This window comes from Phoca vitulina, unplaced genomic scaffold (assembly GCF_004348235.1).
Source record: "Phoca vitulina isolate PV1807 unplaced genomic scaffold, GSC_HSeal_1.0 scaffold2, whole genome shotgun sequence".
NCBI lineage: Eukaryota > Metazoa > Chordata > Mammalia > Carnivora > Phocidae > Phoca > Phoca vitulina.
The window spans coordinates 29,054,448-29,059,493 of NW_022589705.1; positions in this window are offsets into that span (position 1 = coordinate 29,054,448).

Genomic DNA, 5,046 nt, shown 5'->3' on the forward strand with positions numbered 1-5,046 from the left:
CTCTATTTCATTCTGGATGTTGGCAGTTTGTCTCTTCCTCTTTTTATCTTCATCTGTCTGGCAAGACGTGTGTCAATTTTGTTGACTTTTTCAGTAGAACATCATTTGGTTCTATTGGTTCACTCTATGCTTTTTCTATTTATTCAACTGCTTCTCTTCTTTATGATTTCCTTCCTTCTGCTTATTCTGAGTTTAACTTGCTCTTCTTTTTTTAGTTTCTTAATGTAGGAGGTTAGATCATTGAATTTAGAATTTTTATCTTTTCCAATATAAGCAATTAAAGCTATAAAATTTTCCTCAAGCAAGTTTAGCTGCACCCATGTTTTTGATGTTGTTTTTTGAATGTTTGTTCATTTCAATATATTTTCTAATTTTCCTCATGATTTCTTCCTTCTTAAATGGGTTATTTAGAAGCATATTGCTTTATTGCCAAATATTTGAGGAAGTTACAGATAAATTTCTGTTATTTGATTCTAATTTAATTTTTTATGGTTAGATAAAATACACTATATAATTTCAATTTTAAGTTTACTGAAATTTGTTTTTGACTTACTATATGGTCTAGGTGAATGTTTGTGTATACTTGAAAAAAAACTGTGTTCTGCTTGTATTGGTTGGAGCATTCCATAAATGTCAATTATGTCAAGTTGTTTAGTGTAGCTCAACTCTTCTATATTCTTATTGACTTCCTGTCAGTTTGGTCTATGAATATTTGTCCTTTCAATTTATTCAGATTTTGCTCTATGTACTTTGAAGCCCTTTTATCAGGGGCATATGTACTTAGGATTGTTTTGTCTCCCTGATGGATCGATTCCTTTAACATGAAACTCCTGGCACTAGATTTTGTTCCAAAATCTATTTTATGTGGTATTACTTATAGGCATTCCAGTTGTTTTATGCTGAGTTATTATCATATGACTTTTCCTTCTTTTTGCTTTTCACATAGCTGTGCTTTTATATTTAAAATGAGTTTCTTGTTAACAGCGTAGAATTGGGTCTTTCATTATCTAGCCTGACAATTTGTCTTTTAACTGGAGGGTTCAGACCATTTATACTTAATGTAATTATTGATATGGTCAAATTTAAATTATCAACCTATTTTTTGTTTCTACTGGAGACATCTGTTCTTTATTTCTTCTTTATTCTTTTCATCGCTTTTTGTGAATTGAATATTCTTTGAATTCCATTTTGCCTCTGCTATTGGCTTATTAGTTATACTTCTGTGGTTTTGTTTTTTGTTTTGTTTTGTTTTTGTTTTTGTTTTTGTTTTTTTAGTGATTGCTCTAGGGCTTCCAAAATATATTTTACTTATCACAATTGCTTTTCCATTTAGGATGGCTAACTATACCTATTTGCCAAGTCTTGGGAGTTTCCCAAGATTTAAGACTTTTAGTGCTTAACCCAGGTCCAGGAATGAGATGGATCACCCTACTCTTTTTGAATAATATAAGAATATTAAAACAGTATGTTATAAACCCCACAATACATTACTACTTACGTTTGCTTTAGATAGTCAATTATCTTTTAAAGAATTTTAAAACATAAGAAAGCTTGTTATATTTATTCACATATTTACAATTCTTCACATTCTTTATTCCTTTGTGAGATCCAAGTTTCCATTTGGTATTATTTTCTTTGATAAAATGTCTTTGTTGCATTTCATTTAGCCTTACTTAAAGTTCACGTCTGCAGGTGACAAGTACTCTCCAGTTTATTTTAAATTTAAATTTAAATTTTGTTAGGACATTATGTTCTTAGAAGCAGTTTAAGTCAACAAAGTTGAGGGGAAGGTACAGAGATTTCCTAATTGTCTCCTGCCCCTATGCATGCATAGACTCCCCCATTGTCAACATCCCCCAACAAAGTGGCACATTGGTTATAATCAATGAACCTGCACTTACACATCATAATTACCCCAAATCCATAGTTTACAGTAAAGTTTTCTCTGTGTCTTACATTCTGTGGGTTTGGACAAATGTATAATGACATATGTCTACCATTATGGTATCATACAGAGTATTTTCACCCTAAAAATTCTCTATGCTCCTCCTATTCATCCCTCTCCACCCCCAATACCTAGAAACCACTTATATTTTTACTGTCTCCTAATTGTTCCTTTTCCAGAATGTCATATGGTTGTGATCACACAGTATATAGCCTTTACAGATTGTCTTCTTTCACTTAATAACATTTCAAGTTCCTCCATGTCTTCTTATGGCTTGATAGCTCATTTCTTTTAAACACTAAATAATAATTTATTGTGTGGATGTACTAAAGTTTATTTATCTATTCACATACTGAAGGACATCTTAGTTGCTTCCCAGTTTTGTCAGTTATGAATAAATTAGCTGCTATAAGCATCCATGTACAGGTTTTTGTATGAACATAACTTTTCAACTCCTTTGAGTAAAAACCAAGGAGTGCAATTGCTGTACTATATGATGAGAGGATGTTTAATTTTGTAAGAAACTACCAGACTATCTTTCAAAATGTCTGTACCATTTTGTATTCTCATCAGCAATGAATGAGAGTTCCTTTTGCTCCACATTTTGTCAGCATTTGGTGTTGTTGGTGTTCCAGATTTTGGCCATTCTAATAGGTATGGTGTGATGTCTTGGCATTGTTTTAATGTGGATATCACTAATGACATATAAAGTGAGCATCTTTTCATATGCTGATTTGCCATCAGCATATCTTCTTTGGTGAGGTATCTGTTAAGGTATTGGCCCATCTTTTAATCATTTCTTTTCTTTGTTGACTTTTAATTACTCTCAGTTTTTATTTTCTACAAGAACTTTTATTTTGCCCCCTTCTTTTCAAAGACATTTTTATACATATAGAATTCTAGGTTAAAAGTGGTTTTAGCACTTTAAAGATGCCATTCCATTTTCTTCTGACTTTCATATTTCTTACAAGAAGTCTTCAGTTTCATATCTTTGTACTCTCTGTAATACATCTTTTTTCTCTATTTCTAAGATTTTATCTTTAACACTACTTTCCTCAATATAATTCTTCCTTGCTCTGTGCACACATGTGTATGTGTTTATCCTGCTTTCAGTTTATATTGAGCCTTTTAGAATCTAGCTTTATAGTTTTCAGCAATTTTGGAAAACTTCTGGCCATTATTTCTTCAAATCTTTTTCTGCTCCCTCTGTAGGATCCAATGACACATATTTGAAACCACTTCATAATGTTCTGTAGATTACTGAGACTCTGTTCTCTTTCTCTTTTTTAGTCTTTTTTTCACTTTTTGCTTTATTCTATAAACTCAAAAATTACTGAACATTTCATTTCATCTGCAGTATCTAATTTATTATTAACCTCACCAAGGAAATTTTTCATTTCTGATTTGTATTTTATTTTTGGAAGTTTTAATTATTAGTCTCTTATATTTTTCATTTCTCTTCCTTTGTTTCCATAATTTACATAGTATAAGAGTTGTCTCAACATCCTTGTCTGCTAGTGCTATCATTTCTGAGTATGTTTCCATTGACTGATTTTCTAGGCTGTGTTTAACTTCCTTCCCTGTACCCATGGGCCAGAAATTGGTTCCAGGTAGAAATCTAGGGGAATTGTAGGGATTACTTATGTCCCTTTTCTCGGGGATCACAGTTCTGCACTGTCTGTTGTTCAATGTCTGAAAAAAGTTACTTCATATATTTTGTCAAACCTAATCATTATGATGGCAATTTAAGTCTGGTCCTTGCTTCTCCATCATGGCAAGAAATAGATGTGCTACCACTAAAATTTGGGGTTGTTTGTTACATAGCATCATTATGACAATAATTGAATAACACAAAAATAATTCTGTGTGTCAGGCTTGTCACTGAGGGTAAGAAAATGGACAAGAAGCAGTACCTGCCCTCAAAGAACTCAGGGAGTTGGACATAGATGCTAAGACAGTCTGTTCAATACCATAGTAATAGTATGTTCTGGGTATTTAGGAGCTCTCAACTTTTTGGGAACCATTGTACACTCTAGTATGAAACTCAAAGCTGGGTCCTAAAGGATTAATAAAGGTAATTTTAGATCAGATGTAATATAGGGAAAAGATGTTCCACGCAGAAGAGACAGCATGGGCAAAAGCATAAGGTAAAGTAATAGCAGGGTATGGTTGGGAGACTGCAAGAAGTTTGGCATTTCTAGAACATAAGAGTGGAGAAGCCAGTGAGAGTCAGAGAGGCTAGAGAAGAAAGCAGAGATTAATCACGAAGGGCCTTGTCAGCCACATTAATGAGTTGGGCTTTATCCAAGGTTATGGGAAGCCACTGGGGTGTTTTAGGGAAAGGACCAATGTGTAGACAACATATACAGTGGATTTGGGAATAAATTACAACACTAAGGCCAGTGTTTTCCAGTAGTCCAGGGAGATATTGACTGGCTGAACTGGAGTTGTGATCCCTGGAATGAGGAGAAAAACAAGATTTGATTCATAACGATACCTCCCACTTTTTGAATGTTTACTACATCCGAGGCTCTGCTCTAAGTACTCTGCATTAACTCATTTATAACCCTTATAACAACCCTATAAAATAGATACTTTTGATATCCCGATTTAATGATTAGAAACTGAACACCACATAATTAAGTCACCTACATTTCACAGCCAGTAAGCAGGAAAACTAAGACAAGCCCAGACAGCCTGGCTGCAGAGTCTTTATTTTTAATAACGGTATTGTACTACTTCAGGACGATTGCTCAGTATTATCATTACTTGCTTACTTGTCCGATTTCTGTTCCTGACTGAAAAATCTTAGAAAGCAAAGAGTACTTCTTGATCTTTGTAATATCCCCAGGAGATACTGCAGCAAACTGGACAGACAAGCAACTTGCCATCCTGGAGAGTCAACAAATAGAGAAATAAGTTTTTTTTTTAAAAAATCAGAGAGTGCTATGAACAAACAAGAGAAAGTAAAGCAGGCGAAGTGGTTTCTTTGGAAAGGGTGTAAGAGAAATCCTCTCCTAGGAGGCAACATTGAGTCCAAGTCACCCAGGTGCCTGAAGTTGCCTTGTTATAGGAAAAGAAGGAATGCCTGTGCTGCAGAA